We start from the raw sequence: 22,227 nt of genomic DNA, 5'->3' as shown, positions 1-22,227 counted from the left end.
CACCCCACCGACGTGACTCTGTCGTGTGAGTAGGGCCTCGTTAGAAATTAATTTGGAAAATGAATCGCTGATCGAAACCTCAACCCGCCCGTGGATGAGGCTTTGCTAAGAAAGTCCAAAAGCCGCCAGGCCGATTCTCCTGCCCGCCAACCGTAAGGACTGTAATGCTACGAGCTAAAAGCGAGGATTACATCGGTGAAGGCTGTTTCCTGGGCCCTAGCCGCACTTCACCTCAGGCGACATATTAACTGCCACCATCACGGTATCCACGAAACCGTGCAGGGTGGTGGGGGCAGCTAAGATAAGGCAAGTCAGTTGCCCCCGCCAACGAAATGTTCTGCCCCAGAACAGAGTCCAGGGTCTGAACGGCCCAGTCCCGTTCCTTTGTTCTGATGAGTAGCACGCCTGAAAGAACGGAAGAAATGCTTGCATGTAAAAAGCATTCATCATGACCACCATACATTCCAAAGCACTTTACAGCCGATTAAGTGCTTTTGAAGTGTTGTAAAGTGAGAAACACGGCATCCAATTTGTGCAGAGCAATCTCCCACAAATGGCAAAGTGATAATAGCTAGATGATCTGTGTGAATATTAGCCAGGCAACCAAAGATAATTCCTGTGTTCTTTTTCAAAGGATGGCAACTCTGGAGAGTGCAGCAATCCCTCAGTGCTGCTCGGGGTGTGTCAGCCTTGGTAACTGCGCGCAAGTGTCAGGAGTGGGGCTTGAACCCTCAGTTCCCTGACTCATGGGTAAGTGTACATCTGACTGGACCACGAGTGCCCCTTTGGTCAACCATGTTAATTCACTTCACGATCTTGGAAATTTCACCTGGGATTTATTGACCAAATGCATGTGAAGGATGACGTTGTTTATTATCATTAGTCATCCTGCTCTGGTGCTGCACATTGGGAACCAAGACCGCAGCCCCAATATTAATGGCTGGGGCGGGAGGGGTGGGGGGGAAGCGGGGGAGGGTGTGAGAACAGGGACCCATTAATTAAGCTGCACCCTGCCCCAATAGGACTAAATTAAGCCTCTGCAGACACCAGCCCCACGGATTCAGAGGCAGGGCGGCTAGAGGAAACTGGAATTTGTGGCACTGGGCCACATGCAGGGGCGCGTGAGAATGGTCCCAGTAGTTAGTTGAGGAAAGTGGGGCTGCTCTGGCCTGGATTGGTAGGGTCTGGTTGCTTTTGTGGGGTGTGGGCTGGGGAGTGGGGCAGTAGCATGCTGCTGGGGAGGCCCCAGGCTTCTCGGTCCACCAGTAAACATGAAAAATAAATGTAAAGCATGCCTCCTAGGCCTCTTCTGTCCCATGTTCCAGGTTTAATGCTCTACAACCCCTCCTCACCAGTGCCACACCACTCACTTGTCCTGCTTGTCTGGTCAAAAGTGGTGGGGGCAACTGACTTGTCTTATCATAACTGCCCCCACCACACTGCATGGTTTCATGGTTACCATGGTGGTCGCAATTAATATGTCAGCTGAGGTGAAGTGGAATTAGAGCCCAGAAAACAGCTGACCAGCCTTCACAGATGTAATCCCCACTTTTAAAAAGGTTTTAAAAGGGTTCAAAGGTTACGGGGAGAAGGCGGGAGAATGGGGTTGAGAGACTTATCAGCCATGATTGAATGGCGGAGCAGACTCGATGGGCCGAATGGCCTAATTTCTGCTCCTATGTCTTATGGTCTTTTAGCTCGTAGCTTTACAGTTTTTTGCTGCAATGAACTGTTTGGCTTCTTGTTAACTGGCTCCATTAAAGTGAACAAGTTGGCTTGAAATGGACTAACAACATAATTCAAGTTACGCATTTTTAGGTCTGCGCAGTCCTTGACCAATTGCAAGTTCATATATCTAGTTCACCTATGACTTAGCAACTTTTCCCTCTGTAAATTACGCTTCTGATGATTCAGTAAATTATGAAGATATTTAAACAGGAAATTACAGTAAATAAGATTCCCAACTTCCAATGAACTCAGGGACTGTGGAGAATTGATCATAATTATTTTGGTAAAAATCAATAAAAAACAGTATTTTGAATAAAACATTTAATAAAAATATTACCACCCCTCACAAGATGCGAAACAATGATATAATACAAGCAAAATACTGCAGATGCTGGAAATCTGAAATAAAAACAGAAAATGCTGGAAAAGCTCAGCAGGTCTGGCAGCATCCGTGGAGAGAGAAACAGAGTTAACGTTTCGAGTCCGTATGAAGAAGATTCTGCTCTGAAGAAGAGTGATACTGACTCGAAACGTTAACCCTGTTTCTCTCTTCACGGATGCTGCCAGACCTGCTGAATTTCTCCAGCATCTTCTGTTTTTATATGTGAAACAATGAGCATTGGATTAAGAGTCTCACTATCATCCAACTGAGTACCTGTGTTGTGTGAGAGCTCCCTGCACAAAGCCTTAAAGCATTGATGAAAACAAAAAGCATTCAATGTATTTTGCTCATATATTACTCATATATTTTGTTTATTTGCATGATCTGATTCATTACAGATTGTTAATTGGTGTTGTGTGTGTGTGTGTGTGTGCAGTTTAACGCCTCTGCAAATGCAGTCATCTCTCTTTCAGAGTCCCTGGGTGCTGTTTCAGACCCAGAGTGGAATGGATGTGAAGAATGAAGTGTCAGCTCACTTTCACTGCCAGTCCTTGATTAAACTGACTCAAAAACAAGCAAACATCCCCATCCTACCGCCCACCAGAAAGGCGACAGGAGAGGTTGTGCCTGTGCCAGTGGCCACGGTGTGGGCCAAGCGCGTGTGCATGGCTGTCCCTGGTGCCTCTCCATTCTGCGGCAGGAGCTACAGTATTGTATATACTTCCATCAGAGGTTCCCATGTCTGCATTTAAAATGAAAAGTGCGAATTTAAATCCATGCACCCGGCGGTAGGAATTTGTGATGGAGAGCAAAGCTTGAGAGCGGTTGTGCGTGGATGTGTGATTTTTCATAAGAACACAAGAGCATTAATAATTAGAGCTGAAGAGCTCCTCCCCAGCCTCAGAATCTTATACGTTTTAATAAGATCACCTCTCAGTCTCCTAAACTCTAATAAGTATAGGCCCAACCTGCTGAACCTTTCCTCATCAGACAACCCCTTCATCCCAGGGATTAAGGCAGGCCCAACCCACAGCATAGCACCTCCACCATGGGCAGGTCAAGGTCCTGAATCCACCCTAGGCATGAATAGGTAATGAACCCCGTGCTGTTAGTACCGATCTGATCCACAGGGGCCACTCAGCCAACTGAGCTAACCTGCACCCCCAAGGAGTCTGAATGCTGTGGCAACATGCACTCCTACATGCATGTATAAGAATAGTGATGGTAGAGGCTCCAATTTCTATCTATCATATGTCCGACCAGCAATCTTTCCCTCTCTTACCACCTACCATTAGCCTATGTGGGAACAACTCACACATTGATATTCAAACTGCTTGGTCCTGTTGTGAATGGATTTTCCATGGTCATCAAGTCCTGCAATGGGATTTGAACCCAGGGATTGCTAGTATCAGAGCTAGGGACGCTAGCCACTGCACCACAAGACCTCCTCATAATTAATGTGTTAAGAGATAAATATATTTGTACAGGGGAAAGGACAATCAAGAGAAAGTGAACCAACATTGTCCACTTTTTCAAAACTCAGGGCCCTCAACATATGATAGTCGGTAAGGAATTCAGGAGAGTGGTGAAAATATGGAACTCGCTACCACATAGAGTAGAAAGCTAGAATTCCCCTGCTCTTCAGTTTCGTTGAAATCCTTCATGCCTAACTGGGAGAACAGGGGGGGCCTTGGCTTAACCCCTCATTCAGAAATCAGCATCTCCCTCGGTCCGGCACTGGAGTGTCCACTGAAGTTACTTGCTCGAGTCCCAGAGTGAGGCTTGAACCCATAACCTTCTGACTCAGAGCAAGAACATGATCACTGAGCCAAGACTGAAAAACTTTCTCCATCCCAAACCAAGTAGTCTGGCTGAACCAACCAGGAGGGGCTTTCCGGGAAGTAGAAATTAGCCCAGAGTGAGCTGCACTTAGCACTTGTGCCCTGAATGGCGTATTCATCACTTGTGGCACTCTTGGGCATGTCAGTGACTTTCAAACTTACAGAGCTGCAGAAGGTAAATTTGGATCTCCCGATCTCCCTCATCGCTTTTTTCACTTGATGAAACATGCTTCATCACTTCACTGGAGTCTCACTGACAGTCATCAGACAGGATCTAACACACCAACCAGGGCTGCCTCAAGGCTGCCTTAAGGAAAATGCTTAGAGGGAAAGGAAGAGCTATCTTTATCAACCAGCCGATATGCCTATGATAGTTAGGAGTCGCATATTTAAGATATCTAAACAGCAATTCCTCTGTTGCTGTTTCATGCCCAGCCAACATTTACTGCTGTCATTTCTTGGCTCTGTTCATGATGTTTCAATTTAGAATTCATGCAACAAAACCTTGCAAATGAACAAACTCAGAGCCTGACCAGACCTGACCTTACTTCAGAACTGACAGCCTTTGTGGCCTCAGGGCATCCTGAGGTGTTTTACGGCCTCTGAGCGATTTTGATTTTGAAGTGTGCAGTCACTGTTGTGCCATGGGGATATGGGGCAGCGAATCAATGCACAACAAGATCCCACAAGCAGGATTTCAAGAATGGCTAGATAACCTGTTCGATTAGTTATGGTGGTTGAGTTACAAATGCTGGTCAGCACACCAGATTTGGTGATTATTTAGAAATATTGATCAGGGAACTGAGAGAATTCTTTTGTGCTCAGTTACATAAGAACATAAGAAATAGGAGCAGGTAGGCCATTCAGCCTTCAAGCCCGGTCTGCCATTCAATGAGATCATGGGCTGATCTTCTACCTCAACCCCATTTTAATGTGCTATCCCCATATCTCTTGATGACTTACAAGAAACCTATCAATCTCAATCTTGAACATGCTCAATGACTGAGTCTCACAGCCCTTTGGGGCGAAGAATTCCTAAGAGTCACCACCCTCCGAGTGAAGAAATTCCTCCCCATCTCAGTCCTATATGTCCTGTCCCTTATTCTGGGTCTGTGTCCTCTGGTACTAGACCACCACCCACCCCCACCCACAGCCAAGGGAAACACCCTTCCTGCATCTACACTATCGAGCCATGTAAGAATTTTATATGTTTGAATGAGATCGCCTCTCATTCTTCTAAACTCCAGGGAATAAAGGCTCAGCCTATATAATCTTCCCTCATAGGGCAATCCTTCCACCTCAGGAAGTAACTTAGTGAACCTAAATTGCACTCACTCTATGGCAAGTATATCTTTCCTTAGTTAAGGGCACCAAAACTGCACACAATACTCCAGGTGCAGTCTCACCAAGGCTCTATATAATTGCAGTAAAACACTTCTACTCCTATACTCAAATCCTCTTGTAATAAAGGGGGAACTGGGAGAGCTGACAGGGCCTCAACTTAATGCCTCACCCAGAAATATTGTTGAAATGAGAAACCTGGTGTCGAAGTTTATCATCTTGCACTCATCAGGACAAACATAAGAAAGGCGGGAGCTTGGGGAGTCTGTAGTCTCCCGTTGTTTTATCCATGGCAACTGCTCGGCCAATCAGATGGAACTTGTCAACCAATCAACACCATTTTCTTCTGTAGTATAAATTGTTGTGATTGTTTGAAACTTGGCATTCTTGCATTTGTCCTGATGTTTGCACAACGTAAAATGTCAGCAACAGGTATCTCTTTTCAGCAATATTCAAGTTATGTGTTACCAAGTACCTGTTCATCCTGAAATCTTCTTCAGAATAGTTGCTTTGGGATTTTGTACATCCACCTGAGAGTGAAGACCATGTTGGTGTTTGTTATCTGAAAGATGGCACCTCCAATAGTGCAACTCTTCCTCGGCAATACACTGAAGAGAAAGCCTAGATTTTGTGTTCAGGCACCTGGACTGGGACTTGAATGGACAACCTTCTGACTCAGAGGTCAGAGTTGTGCTACCACTGAGCCATGGCTGCCTGCTTGACGATGTAGGCATGTAGGGACCACATCTACGGGTACGGAATTACTTACGTTGACAGTGACAGGCTACAAGAGCTGAAAGACTGTGTTTGTTTTTATTCTCTAGACATTCAACAGGATTGTAAACCTGCTCCTCGGAAACAGGGAGACAGGTTATCAATCTAATTTACCTACTGTGCACAAAGGAAACCACACTCCGCCCCCCCAAAACCCCTCCGACAAAGATTCTTTATACAACATGCAGCCGGCTGGAGCAGAGTCCAATCGTGTGATTCCAGCAACAGGCCAGGCAGACCCTGAACGGTTTGTGACCTGTCATATTGGTTAGCAGAGGCGCATGGTTTTCCCCAGCGCTCGGAGCAACTGCTTACGAAAAGGCTGTGAGCAAAAAGAGGGAAAGGCACAGAGTTTGCCCGATCTGGTCCCTCAGCGGACCTCGAGCCTGCTGTCCAGCAGTTCCCCTGCAGTCAGCGTGCAAGCGGCCAACTAATTAACAAGCTGGTGTTGACAGGCTCAGACCAGCTGCTGGATGAGCAGGCTTCAGAGAGCCAACTGTTCCTTTCCAATGAGCCTTGTCCAAGCCGTAAACTCCAGAGCCCAATTACCTTGGTTTGTTCTGAAATCCCACCCAAGGTAGCCCCCACCTGGGAAGCGTTTCTTTAATTCCCCTTCAACTCTGGCTGCGCAGGGCTTGCGTTTGCAATATCAGACAGTCTTACAACATACAGAGTTTCTTTGGAATGATGAGGTGTGTCAAAGGACTCACAAAGGGGGCATTTTCTCTTCTTTGTGGCCATGTATTCACTGAATTTCGACAGAGAAAACTCGCCTGTGATTAAAAAAAAATTACAAATCCAGGTTGTCAATCCCTGATAATTTGAACTACTTGCTGAGTGATATTGTGCCCTCAATATTCATACCAGCCCACACCCCGTTCCCCCAAAAGCTGTGAAGGCAACAGGTCTGAGGGTGGCTGGAGGGACCTCAAATATTTGTGTCACCATTCGGGCCTCTTTTTAATTTCCAAGTGTATAATTCAGGGCACGGATGAGGCTTCTGCAGTAGACAGGGCTCTAATCACCAAATCAAAGTTGCAGCCTGATGACATCATTTGCATCATGGGTTAAATCTAACCAAAAATGAGGGAGAGGCCTGAGCTGTGGGATTCCCCAGTGTGTATATTTTATATATTTGATTTGTCTCAAAGCGCTGCAGGGACGACACTAATTTCTAAGTGTGCAGGAACTTTACTTACAGAGTTTTATGCAATGCTTTAAAATGTCTACCCCATGCTTCCTACTCAGCTTCCAGTAGCTTCTGTGTTGTCTGCTTACTTATCTCTGAGTAAACATCCAAGCTTAACCAATCAAGCACAGTGAGCGTAGATCAGTTACCAGGCTCCCATAATCAAATACTGACCGACTGACCCACTGAACACTAAATGCGGCAGCTGATTTGCCATCTCCCCAAGGTATGCGGCTTTCTCCAGCCTCTGTGAGCTCATCAAAACTCTGCCGCTGTTATCCTCACACCAAGTTCACCCATCACTTCCTGTGCTCGTTGGCCTACATTGGTTCCCGCTCTGACAACATCCCAATTTTAAAATTCTCATCCTCTGCATTAGGTTATCTGGTCATCACCGCCTTGCTATTTGTGGAGCTTGCTGTGTGAAAATTGAGTGCTGCGTTTCTTACATCGCAACAGTGACTAATCTTCGAATATGCTAAATTGCCTGTAAAGTGCTTCGGGAATCCTGAGTTCATGCCAGATAAGCGCAAGTTCTGTTTTTTCTGCATCATCAGTTAAACCCCAACCTCATCGTCTTACTTTTGTGCATGAGACCTGGAAACTCCCTCATTGCTTTCTCCATTCACTGCCTGGACTAAAGGAATAATTCCGCTACCTTGAACCCCGGAGATGCCTAGGCCACTGGTGGTGCTGGGCACACCTGATCAGTTGAAGCAGCTTTAAGCAAGATGATTGACACCACAGGAGAGGTTTAACTCTCCCAGCTGGTCAGGAACAGACTGGCCGAGCGGTTAAAATGCAGAGGCTCTATTTCCCACTGATTGCCACACACCGGAGTTCCGGATTTGGCCAACATGTTGGACAGCAACTGGAAGCAGTTAGTAAACTGCTTCCCACTCCCTGAGTGAGGGAGAGTCATTGCTGTGCTGCTGATGCAGGCAGCCTCCCAGGCACAACGCTCAACATGATTTCAAACCAACCCAACAAGACCATTTGTTTTTTTTTTGTTATAGGATTACACTGTTCCAGATTGAACAATACCTTAAATACTATCCACTGCTAAACTGTAGACAAAAACATTCTAAACACAGTGAACTAAAGTACATACACAATGACGCGTGAGACATTCGCACTCAATTTAAAGTGTTTTCTTATGCTTTTGTTTCCAGTCTGTACATGGATTCACTCTGAGGATTTGAGTGGGTAATCCAGGCTGGCTATTCAGTGGAATGTTAAGGAAGAATGGGGTTGATGGGAGTGCTGCCTTCCAAATTTCTTCCCCCAGAGAGTTAACCTTTGGAATCCTTGACTCTAGACAGCCATGGAGGCTGAGCCATTGGATATATTCAAGGCTGAGTTAGACAGATTTTTGACCTACCAATGGATGTACATTTATGAGGAACTGGGGGAAAAGTGGAGTTGGGGCCACAATCAGATCAGCCATGACCTTGTTGAATGACTGAGCGGACTCGATGGGCCAAATGGCCTACTCCTGCTCCTATTGGTTATGTTTTTATGGTCATTATCTCATTGCTGTTTGTGGGAGCTGGATACCCCACTTCACCAGCAGGCCCTCGCCCTGCAGTCTCTTCCCTTGCCTGAGGCCACTTCCCCTCACTTCCCCATGCAAGCCCTAGCCCTGCAGCCATTGAAAAGCCACCCCCGCCTTATGGCTGGTCTGGTAGGTAGAGACCTACCTGTGAGCTCCCCCTAAAAATGGTGTGATGCTGTCTGCGAAGCCTGGCGCTGATGACTGAGAGTGCTGCCCAAAGCAAGATAAGCAAACAAACCTCAAAGTCCTGAGCAAAGTGCAGCTCACCAGGTGCACGTCTCTTATGTGCTGTTGTGAAACACGTTGGTGTGGGCGGACGATCCAGCATGGGGGGAGGTGATTCCGGTGGGCTGGCCTGATAACGATATGCAGATATATTACAATGAGGCTCTCGATGTCCAATGGCGGGAGACATGAGTCGTCATCGACGAGCTGAGCAGGCAATCGCAAACTGGTTTCACAACGTCATGAAACCAATTTTTGGCTTCTTGCCATATTGACCGGTCATGCCACTGAAAGCACCCGGCGTCTGCGGGCACAGATGATTACACCATAAGTTCCAAAAAAAGTAGTTTGTTGGCTGTAAAGCGCTTTGGGCCACCTGGTGGTCATGAACGTTGCTATATAAATGCAATATCTTTCGTGCTTTTGATGTCAAAGAAAACAAGTAACTCTCCTTAACAAAAACAGAATTACCTGGAAAAACTCAGCAGGTCTGGCAGCATCGGTGGAGAAGAAAAGAGTCGACGTTTCGAGTCCACATGACCCTTCAACAGAGCTCCCTCATCACATTCAGTGTTTGTTGAACTTGCTGTGCGCAAGTAGGCTATACTGTCGGGTTCATTCTCTTGTTGTAGTGAAATGCTTTAGGCCGATGGATGTGAAAGGTGCACTTTCAATGCAAGTGTTTCTTTAATGCACTGACTTTTTTCTTGAACGTTTGGCAAAGCAACCACAGGAGAATGCCAAAGGCATTTGCAACCATGACAGATATCCTACCACACTGGTGGTCGCTCAGAACACCCACAAAGCTGGAAGCAATATCATGGCTACCAACATACTTTCTGTAAATGAGGGCAAACTCTAATAGTCCTGGACAAAATCGCAGCTCCTTAAATACTGCAAATAACACAAAGTGCCAGAATACTAGAACATGTCCTCCCTCGATACACCATTTCTAATTTGAAGAGATTTTACATGATTGTATTGGCAAGCCCCACTTTAGCAGGCAAGGTTCCAATTCCACACTAACAGTTCTTTACTCAAGTTCTACTCAAAATCAAGGATGTCTCTCAGTGTTCCCCAGGCTCTGTTTCTTGGGAGGGAGCCTGGAGAAAATTGTCCCCAGTCAACTTAGATTGTGGATGTGTAACTGATACGGTTTAAGATCCATGCAACACCTACCTGATCCTGTCTTTGCTGACAGTACAAACATTAAAACGGAGTCCAGGACAGCGTTAACTTGCTCATGTGGAAAATCTAATGTTAGAAAAATGACCCAAGGCACATTGCCATCTTAGTAAAGGTCAGTTGGAAATTGTTCCTTTGTGAGCATAATTACTCCTCTTCTCGTTCTCACTTTTATCCTTAAAATGCTCATCACTCATCGTTCAGGATTTACCGTTATTGGAGATATCAGCAAAAGCAGGTGTGTGAGGAGCTTTTGTGTAATCCAAGATTTTTCAATGATACTTGAGTTTCTTCAGTCACGTAAGACTCTTGAACGGCAGTGGGGCTGGGTGGGGTGGTCTCATTACCCTCTGAGGTTCGGAACCCATACGCAATGACACAAAATTAATGACACAAAGCCAGCCTTGGATACAATTTTCCATTTCATGTGGTACACTTTTATTAACTCACTGAGTGACAGCACATACTCAAAATACTCGTTGCTTAGTAGTCTCTTGTACGGGAGTTCATCCATGGGATGTCGGACCATAGAACGATGCCTCTGCACGCCTTCCAGTGACTGACCAGTTCACTACCCTCTAACTGCAGCAGCAATGTGGGCTCTGATTTCTCTACCTTTTTGCTGACCCTGGCATCTTAAGATAAAAGGTAAAACCCCAAAGCAGGTCATCCAATTGGCTCTCAGTACCTCAGCAATTCAGCCATGGCACATGACAACCACCCGCCGCTCCCCCAAGGCCACTTGACATATTTCCTGCTCCTAATAGTGGCAGAGCGGATCCAGGTACACACCAGCAATGGATATTTTTTGCTTGTAATACCTCTATTTAGATGAGGCCAAGAGAAAGCCATTTACACGTTTCCAGGGAAGCTATGATTCATAAGAGTTCTTACAGACAGGGTGCCTGGTGTTGTAATTGTTGGGGCTAACACCCTAATGTCATGCCCTGATAAGCCAGTGTGTGTATCCTTGTTACATTAAAACTGTCCTTATTTTTTAAAAGACCAATGTATGAGCCCCGTCCATGATGCCTTTGTTCAGAATTCTTCTCCCCTCATCCTGATGTTCTGCGTACTCCATGTTCCTACCACCTGATGAACTCTGCACACGGGATCTAGAGCACAACTGGTTACATTCTTCTACAGTCAGAAATACAAAAAGCATTAAGTCAATAGGATTAGGTGTAGCAAACAATTCATAAGGTACATAAACCGTTTAGAGAACATGAACTGCCTTAGAGGCATTACAGAGCTTTGGAAGCTATATTAGATATTGCAGCACTCTGAGTCAGAAGGTTATGGGGTCAAAACCCCGCTGCAGAGACTTGAGCACAAAAATCTAATCTGACACTCGCAAAGCAGTGCTGAAGGAGTGCTGAGCTGTCAGAGTGTCACCTTTCAGATGAGAAGATAAATTGAAACTCCATCTGCCCTGTAGGGTGAATGGAAACTATCTTGTGGCACTATTTCAAAGAAGAAAAGTGAAGTTTTCCCCTGTGTCCAGGCCAATATTTACCCCTCAGCCATCATCACTGAAACAGGTTCTCTGGCCATTATCACATTGCTGTTTGTAGGACCTTGCTGTGAGCAGTTTTACTGCTGTGTTTCCTACATACAACAATGACTACTAAGTCCTTCATTTGCTGAAAACAGCTTTGGGATGTTCTGAGGTTGTGGAAGACGCTAAATAAATGCAAGTCTTCTTAATCAATAAGAAATTTTCCTTCTCTCCCTGCACATAAGCCTCCGGCCTCTTGGAATGTGACTGACAATCAATGCCACTGTACTGGCCTAGAGATAGCTTTGTGCTGTGGATTTATATCCACAGGGATCTCAGTTGAGACCAACCTTAACTGCAAGTTCATCTTTGATCTTCATAGCTAGCAGGGAAGGGAGACTTTAATTCCATTAAACCGGATTTCAATTTCTGTTTCTTCTAAACTCCAAGTATGTTATCTTACATGTTCTGCTTCCTGTGTCATTTTTTTTTTTTTAAATCAAAGAGAGGTTTGCCTTCATAAAGCTTCTTTCCCCTTAATGCTCAATGATTGCATTTTGGCTGGGTCTCCTTGGTGTTACAGTCAGTCAAGTGCTGCCTTGACATTGAAGGCAGCTACTCTCACTCTCCTCAGCCAATCTGCTCTTGCATCCAAGTCTAGCTTCAAGCCAATGGTATATTGGCCTTTATTGCAAGGGAATTTGAGTACAGGAGTAATGATGCCTTGCTGCAATTATATGGAGCCTTGGTGAGATTGTACCTGGAGTATCGCATACAGTTTCAGTCTCCTTACCTAAGGAAGGATATACTTGCCATACAGGGAGTGCAATGAAGGTTCACCAGAATTGTCCTATATGAGGAGAGGTTGAGGAGACTGGGCCTGTATTCTCTAGAGTTTAGAAGAATGAGAAATGACATCATTGAGATATAGAAAATTCTTACGACTGAGATGGGGAGGAATTTCTTCACTCAGAGGGCAGTGAATCTTGGAATTCACTACCCCAGAGGGATGAGGAAGCCCAGTCATTGAGTATGTTCAAAACAGAGATCAATTGATGTCTAGATATTAAAGACATCAAGGGATATGGGGGTGGTGCTGAGAAATGGTGTTGAGGTAGAAGATCAGGTGGAGCTGGCTCAAAGGGCAAAATGGCCTACTCCTCCTCCTATTTCCAATGCCCTATATTCCTATTATGAATTCCAGGGATGAATAGTTCAGCTGAAGCCTCTAAAGTGAGCATCGATGATCATGTCATTGGTTCACTAATAGTCACTTGTTTACATTGTTCATGACACCGACCATCGCTTTACTCATACATAAAGAAAAATATTCTGGAAACACTCAGCCGTTTAGACAACGTCAGTGGAGAGAGAAACAGAGTTAACATTCCAGGTCAATGACTCTTTGTCAGAATCTTATCAGCCTCTGATGATTGGGAGGAGGCTGATAGGACGATGATTAATCAGAAAGAAAGAACTTGCAATTATATAGTACTTTTCATGACCTCAGGATGTCCCAAAGCACTTTACAGCCAATTACGTAATTTTGAAAACAAAAATACCTGGAAAAACTCAGCAGGTCTGGCAGAATCGGTGGAGAGGAGCACAGTTGACGTTTCGAGTGCTCATGACCCTTTAATTTGGATTTCCAGCATCTGCAGTTCTTTGCTTGTATCCACGTAATTTTGAAGTGTAGTCACCATTGTTATGTCAGAAACACAACAACCAAGTTGCGTACAGCAAGCTCCTACAAACACCAACGTGGTAATGACAAGATAATCTGCTTTTTAGTGAACTTGGTTGAGGGGACATGGGGGAGAAGTCCCACTGTTCTTCTTTGAAATAGCAGCACTATTTATTTTACATCCGTCTGTGAGGGTTGACTGGGCTTTGATTTAATGCCTCACCTGAAAGGCAGAACCTCATACAGTGTAGCACTCCTTCAGTACTGTACTAGGTTAGATAGAACATGCTTGGTTAACCTTCCATATCGCTGAGTGGATACCAGTTTCATAGCTGTATTGGGACAGCTTAGTGAGCGGTATACCAGTCTTCTTCAATACATCTGGGATATTGCCAGGGTCCAAAGCTTTAGCCATGTCCACTGCTTTGTATTCTGCGGTACAAACTAAATTGGCTAGATGATGGTAACTGCGACGATGGAGACCGCGGTAGAAGGCAACATAGAATCAGACGCTCGGCACCTTTGGCTGAAGAAGCACATGTTTTTCAAGAGCAATTTGGCTTCAGATACACAAATCACAAAGGAAATCTTCCCCTTATTCAGGGAATGCCACCAATTTGTTTTTTTATAAAGGCTATGTTGAATAAATAGAGAGAAAGATCACCAGCTGTTTCCATTGTGAAACTGAGCATAATAAAGGCATATTTTCGACAATCATTTGCATATATTTGAATAATATTTATGAGTTTGGTACATATACGAGACAGTAATTATGGTAATTCTGTATCCCTAACATTGGAGGTTAGACAACCAAGACTTAGAAATATATTTTGAAAACCTGCCCTTGCAAACATATGGGCATTCCCATTACAAAGTGCTGGTGGAAGTATCTGCATTCCAGCAAAGAATCATTGCCTGGCTGTGATGCCTTTCCTGTTATGCTGTTGTGTTAAATGTTTGTCACCTAAGCACTGATGACAGCCCTGTAAAGGTCTCATCCCAACATGTCACATTCTGACTCCCACCAGTTGATTCTTGTTGTCATAGTTGCCCATCTTAGCCTCTAAGATGGCTCAAAGAGGTTGGTGATCTATTTTACCTTAAATCGCATTGGTGGTCAGGCACTTTCAGTGCCTGTGGGTTGTAGGTTCGATGCCAACGAAATGCATTGAGGAACACTAATGGGTGGGCACAGGGCATTGGAAAGTCCGAACTGAAACAGCATTGTTCTCAACAAGGGATTAAGAACAGAACGTTCTGCTCCTGCCAGCGGCCAGAGTCGTGGCGGGCGGGGACACAAAATTTGACTTGATGGCAAAAGTCAGTTTCTTGCCGCCCGGAAATTAGTTTGCAATTTTGTCCCCCCAGCTTTGATGGCGGGTTAAAGGCGGGTTGGGTTTCCCGCTGACCTATGCCGGGAACCACATTTGCATTCATTTCCATCTCGTGAACGCTCATTAAAAGGCCAACTCGCCAGAAATACCTTCCCCCTCCAAATTAAGCGCCCCACCAGTGGATAATGGGAACAGTCTGTCTCCCAGCAATATGTTTGTGGTGTGCGCCTGACAAGCTTCACTTCATCGACGCCTGTGAGTTATGTAGACACTTCTTTCACCTACCTGTAAAAGCATTGCTGTGAGATTTCAGGTGTTGCATCACAAGCTGTATCAAGGCTGGGCATGAGAGGCAAAACCAGCAGGGAAGGGGAAAACGAAGGCAGGATTACTGGGCATGGGGGGGTTGTGGTTGGTCGAACATGGGAGTGAAGGGGGAAGACAAAGGTAGGACTCGGGGGGATAGCGGAACGCAGTGTGGAAGAGCGAAGATGAAGGAAGGACTGGGGGGAGGTGGTGGAGGCAAGGAACAGGGTTGACCAGTGAAAGACTATCCTGGGGCAAGAGTTATACGACAGCCCAAGGAGGAGTCAGAGACAGTCCTGGGCCTGTGGCCACACTGTCGGGGGGATATTGAAGAGTCTCTCCTAGGGATGAGGGCACACTGTTGGGGGCATATTGAACAAACTGTTCTGGGGCTGTGCATGCCATGGTAAAGGGCTCTGCATGGCACGCATGCCTTGTTCCTAGTCTTGGGCAGGGAAGACCTCTCTGCGCAGTGACAGTGATGGTGTGCAGGGCATGATCCTGTTCTTTTTTTATTCGATAACAGGACATGGATGCCGCTGGGTAGGCCAGAATTTATATTGCCCATCCCTAATTGCTCTTGAGAAGGTGGTGGTGAGCCACCTTCTTGAGCCGCTGCAGGCCATGTGGTGCAGGTACACCCACAGTGCTGTTCAGGAGAGAGTTCCAAGGTTTTGGCACAGCGATAGTGAAGGAACAGCGATATAGTTCCAAGTCAGGATGGTGAGTTCCTTGGAGAGGAACTTGCAGGTGGTGGTGTTCCCATCTATCTGCTGCCCTTGCCCTTCTAGGTGGTACAGGTCGTGGGTTTGGAAGGTGCTGTCAAAGGAGCCTTGGTGAGTCCCTGCAATGCATCTTGCAGATGGTTCACACTGCTGTTACTGTGCCTACATCTGCCTTGCGGATCATGTCCTCATCCTGTCCATGGCTCCACTCACCGCCCACAAATGCCAGGCATCCATCTCACCTGGCCTGGCAGGCATCCTGCTTACATGCTCTCCATCTATATTCATGTAGGACAATCTGGTACACAACAAGAGGAGAGGTCGCAGACTGGTGGAGGGATACGTGACAGCAAGGTCGTCACAGATTTTGAAAACAGTGCTATCCTCCTGGCCAGTGACGATCTGGACTGGTCCTGTGCTGACGGTGAGGTCGGTGGTGCTCAACCAAGTGAGGATCTAGCAGTGCAACATCCATCAGACAACCATGCTGTGAGTGATGTGTCCTCTTTCACTGGCCACTGTCATGCACTAATTATCTCTCCTTACATATACAGGCTCAGCTGGGAAGCAGTCAAGGGGGCCAATGACCCAAGCCCTCGACTCAAGCCCTGAAGACACCTCGGAAGAAGAGTCTGATGACACCCTAATTTAAGACCCATTATAGCGCTCACCCAAACTCCCCACCAGAGCAGAGACACACACCTCGGGGGGCACATAGTTCTTGAGTAGATTCAGGGTCACAATCTGGTGAGCACATCGCACTGTCTGATCCACAGCAGGCGGTGGCAGGGACTTCCCAGATTTCTGGCACTCGGAGGACTGCTGAAGGCTAGAAATCTGCTGAGTCCAAATCAGATGAGGAGCCCCTGGATGTTGTCATGCCTCAGTTGCTGGAGCTGCAAAGGCAAGCTCGGGAACATCAGGAAGGGATGTCTGCTGCACTCCTCAGATTGCAAGGCACGATGGAGCAGTCCGTCCGCATTCAATCTGAGGGGATAGTGCTGACATGCCAATGCACCGAGGTCAATGCTGGTAGGATGGCAACCGTCATGGAAACTTTGGTCCAGGACATTGCTCCTGCACTGTTGTGCGGGCTGAACTCCATCACTGAGACCATAGTTTGCCTCCAACAGTGTCAACGCGAGAGGGGTGCGGGGCAGTTTGATCTCACTCTAGCTTCCCCTTCTCCTCAAAGAGTCAGCCAAGGGTGATGGGGCACCCATAGGGAGGAGCATCAGCAGCTCGACACCCCTGGGCCATTAATCCAGGTGGCTCCAGGAATGTCCGGCTGATCCAAATCCCCTCTTCCTGTGACCCCATCATTTCCAGCTCCACAGGCCAAGGAGAGTGCTGCGGGCCCACAGCAGGATACCCAAAGCAGGCCGGGGCCCTCCAGGTCTCAGCCCTCCAGAGAATGCTCGCCAAGGTCACCACAGACAGGGAGTAGCAGTCAGCACGCTGCATCCACCTCCGCTGTGGATGTCGGGGGAGCACCAAGGTGTAGGGGCCGGGTTAGGAAGGTTAAGAAGATGAAGTTGCACAGCCTGGGCATGGGTGTTAATCACTTGTACATACTGTTCACTACTGTAAATAAACTCCCAAGATTGTCTCCCTGCCAGTGGCTTCTTGTTCTGATGAGCAGTGTTCGTGTCACTAAGATGTGAAAACCTTCTGCACAAGATAAAAGGCAGGCATCTCAGTCCAGGGCCTCTTCTCTGTGCAGTGTGTAACCTCAAAGCAAAGTGATGTCCCGGCCTCACACTACCTGGACACATTACTGATGCCTGCACCTCGATGGTGCTTGTCATTGCTGCCCGAATGTCGTGAGCAGGTGTCACAGAGTTCCCTCATTCTCTCTGTGTGCTCTCAGCACCTTTAAGGTAGGGCTGGCTTCATATCTCTTCAGCATTTGTGACTGGTGACACTGTGCTCCTAAAGGGGACAGGTGCTGAAGGCAGATAAAGGATCAGGCACAGTTAAAGTTTCACAGCTGCATCTCCATGATATGACCTTGATCACAGGTTGCAAGTAAGTTGCCCTCAACCAGACAGGAGTGAGGCATTCACAAAGGCAATGTGAAGATCTATGGAGTGTCCTCACTGCCTGACGTCATCTTCCTCCTGGAATCCAGCAAGTATCAGGGCCTCCGCTGCATCTCCATGACATGAGCCTGAGCACTGAGGGCATGTGAGCTGCCATCAGCCACACAGGAGTCAAACATTCATAGGTGCAATGTGAGGATTTCAGGGCTGTCCTCACTGCATCTTGTCATCATCCACCACGAATATTGGGGCTATGAGGGCCTCCCAACTACACCTGCCCCATCTGGCCAGTGCAATGGCCTCGTTGCCAGCATCCTCGCCTTTGAGGACCTCATCGCTGTCATCCCCTTCGACGTGTCCTCTTTGGAGGAGACATGCAGCCCCTCCATCTCCTCCTCAGCCAGGCCCTCCTCCCTTTGCAGTGCCAGGCTGTGGAGCACGCAGCAAGTGACAATGGTTGGCTGTATTTCAGTGCTCCATCGGAACCTTCGAGGCACCAGAACCACATTTTCAAGATGCCTATCGTTTGCTCCACCAAAGCCCGGGTCGCGGCATGAGCCTTGTTACACCATCGCTCTGCTGCAGTCTGAGGCCACCATCATCAGGCATCATTAGCCGCATCCTCTGTGTCCCTGAGGGGCCAACTCTGCAGCCCCTGTGGACCCTGGAAGATGTCAGTGATCTGAGACCTGCTAAGGATGTAGGAGTGGTGGACACTCCCTGGGAATCGTGCGCAGACCTGTAGGGTGTGTTTGTGATGGCCGTACACCAGCTGAACATTCAGCTATTGGAAGCCCTTGCGGTGGACATAGTTGACTGCTTGTTGCCACGGAGATCTTAGCACCACATGAGTGCAGTCAATGGCACTCTGTAGCTATAGAAAGCCAGAGATCTGCGCAAACCCCAGCGATCTTGCTTCCTGGCTTGCCTGGTCCCGGGCGAAATGCACAAAGTTCTGTGCTTTCGTGAAAATAGCGCCCATGACCCCCCTGGATAGACTTGTGTGCGGAGCCTTGCCAGATCCCACACAGTCACCTGTGGAGCCTTGGAAGGAGCCAAAGGCGTAGAAATTTCATAGCCACTGGCAGCGATTGCCACCCATGTCCCCGTGATGCCAAGTCCTGCAGCAGGTGACTTATGTTCCCTAGGCATGAGCAGTCTTCGGTAACATTGGTTCTCGGTCATCTACAGGAATGACAAGTGCTGTCTATAGATTTTGGGTCTATTGAGGCACCTATAGGTGACGGATCTCTGTGGATCTTCAGCTGCGTGAACAGCAGGCCCTGTCACCCCTCCATCTTGAGGGATGTGCTTCTCTCTTTGCCAAGCCAGGCATCTCTGCCGCTCTCTTCTTCTTCTGAGTCTTCTCTGGTCTCTATAAGCCATAAGACACACCGCTAAATCACCAGGCTCCATGATCCTGAAGTTCTCCTCCTGCAGGATCAAAGAGAAAGATGCGCAGGTTAGCATTTGTGTCCTCAGAACCTCTCTTGGTCAAGTCTGAAGGCCCCTTCACACATGCAGCAGAGTATTGGCCACCACTTGGATGGCCAGTGTAGTGCGTTCAATGGCTGTCCAAAACCCTAACCACCTCCGCCCCACCCCACTTGACCGATTGGCGGCAGCTTCGGCCACTGGACTGCATGCTGTGCTCCCAGCTCAGGCACAGGCATTCTCCTAACTCACACTGCAAGGCTTCCCTGTTAGCTTGAATCATAATGGACACTGGTCCAAACCTTAATAAAGACATTGCAAGGGGCTGTGAGCACCTCCACCAGTGACTGCACGATGGCCCTTTCACAAGGGGATTCTACAACTTGCCCAGTTTGCCAATTGTTCTGGTGCCCCCTAAAATGCACATTAATTTGCAACCTGTGCCCAAGGGGTGAAAAGTTCTGGAGCATTTGGTGGCCCTTCTTGTGTTGTTTGAGTGGGCAGAAAAGCTTCAGGGGCCTGATTCTGAGTGTGTCAATGGAGCTGCAGCTGAACAGTCTCAGATGAGGAAGAAAACCCACTTTTGATAAGCTTTTCCAAATGTGTGGCTGCTTCCCTCATCCCACCCTCCCCCCCTCAACTCACCCCCACCCCCCAGAAAGTGCCTGTGTACTTCTTTCAGTCTGTGCTGACTTGCCCCCACCACCCCCCCAAAACCGCTGGCCTGAGCCGCACTGGAGCTCTTCTACACTGAAAGCTAGCCAGAAGAAAGCAACTTACCTGTGCCCCCTCCACCGAATGCGCAGTGTCTCTTCCTTGATGAGAGACTGAGTCTCTTCTCTCTTGAAAAAAGGAAACTGAAGGGTGACACAATAAAGGTCTTCAAAATTCTGAAAAGTTTTGAGAGAGTAGATACAGAGAGAATGTTTCCTCTTGTGGGTAATAGCATAACTGTTATATTAGATAGTCACCAAGAAACCCAATAGGGAATTCAGGAGAAACTTCTTTACCCAGAGAGTGGTGAGAAGGTTGAACTCGATACCACAGGGAATGGCTGAAGTGAATAGTATCGGTACATTTATGAAGAAGTTAGACAAGCGTATGAGGGCAAAGGGAATCGAGGGTTGCGATGGTGGACTGAGGTTAAGAAAGATGGGAGGAGTGTCAGGAAGATATAATAATTCTCATAATGTTTTTGGAATTTATTGTAAAACAACTGCCACAACTCATTTAGCAATTTGTATAAATTTTCTGTACTTCTACACATACTTCTGTATGTGTCTCTGTGTGTATGTGTGTGTGTGTGTACGTATGTGAGAGACTTAATTGGATTAAAGGCATCTGGTCTGAAAGCTTTGATGTAAATATGGTAAACATGGGGGATGTTTAGAATGTAAGAAGTAAAAGGACATTTGCATTTTTAAATAAACCAGGCTAGATTGCTTTCTAAGGAGAGAGTGAAATGTACTTAGCCAGGTGAAGTTTAGAAACAGTGGGCACAATCTTCTGGCTGGCGTGCGGGTGCTGGAGCCCGCATGCCAGTGCTTAAAATGTCGCGCGAGCGTCCCGATGTCAGCGCGCGGCATCGCGATATTCCAGTCGGCGGGCGTACTCAGCAGCGGGATGCTCACCCGCCATTAATTAAAGGCCTCGTTAAGGCCCTTAACTTGCCAATTGTCGATGATTTTGAACTTCGCGTGAACTTCAGCTCGGTGCACGGGCCCAACGGGCAGGCGGGTAGGTGATTTTTTTACAAACCTCATCCAGTGGCGGGATGAGGTTTGATAGTGGTTTTAAAAAAGTTTCATAAAGTTTTTGTTTATTTTCATTAACATGTCCCATCTTGTGTGACATTTTCACATGAGGGGGACATGCTAATGAATTTTTTATTGTTCTATTTTTTTATATTTGCCAGGCTTTCAGCGATCTCCCTGAGGCAACACTTTGCAATTGGGGAATCTGACAGTTGGGGAATCCACCCTCCACCCCCTCAACCGCCCCCCCCGCACACGATGCACATAGCGTTTCCTGTCGGGCGGCCTGCTGGGTGGGCCTTATTTGGCCCTCCAACTTAAAATGGCGGCAGGGCCCATTTCAGCAGCAGTGATCGGCTGCCTGCCTGCCGCCGAGCCGGTGGGACCCGCCCGCCCATTAAGGGCAAAATTCTGCCTCGTGTGTTTATTTTTCCCAAAGATTACTGATAAAATTAGTACTATGATTAATTTTTATGATCAGGAAGGTAAAGCACAAAGATATCGTGAAACAATGGGAATTTGCATTCAAAGGCGAAAATATGTATAAAGGAGCGAAGGCTTTGTGAAAGGGTAGGTATTTTTAAGATCTAACAAGTGTGAAAAGCCTTCAGCACCTATGCTTCAAGCTGCTTTCTTCAAAGGTTAAGAGAACTCACTTTGAATTTGATTGGTTCAGGATATTGTGTGTCACCTTGCCTGCATCTTTTAAAATCTATGTGGTCTTACTGTTGCCTTAATGAAAGTGTAACTGAGAGTCAGGTTAAGTAGGTGATTTAGAAGTTATCATAGTAGTAATTTTTAGGTCTATGTATGTATTTAAAATCATTTCTCTTGTTAATTAATATTTAATCTAGTTTTGTATAAGACTTGGTGGTCTTATTACTACTGAATTCAAGGCACATATCTCAAAATTTATACAAATTGCAAAATGAGTTGTGGCAGTTGTTTCAAGTTTCCCTTTGGGATTTGAACAATTCAGCTTTAACCGTCAGCTATGCTCAAAGAAGCTTGAGTGGAGCATAAAGGCTGACATGAAATTTTTGGACCAAGTGTGTGTTGTATATGCTATGTAATCTTGTGCAAATATTTGTCCACTATTTTTTCCCTGGAAGATCAGTTCCTGAGATTAAAATGATCCTAAGCAGGACTAAAAAACACGATGGAGTGGGATCTTCCCTATCATCAATGTCCTTATGCAGGTCCTGAGTTGGTCCATCTTGATGCACATGG

This window comes from Cetorhinus maximus, chromosome 7 (assembly GCF_964194155.1).
Source record: "Cetorhinus maximus chromosome 7, sCetMax3.hap1.1, whole genome shotgun sequence".
Taxonomy (NCBI): Eukaryota; Metazoa; Chordata; class Chondrichthyes; order Lamniformes; family Cetorhinidae; genus Cetorhinus; species Cetorhinus maximus.
The sequence above is the reverse complement of the archived record's forward strand: the minus strand, read 5'-3'. Positions refer to the sequence as shown.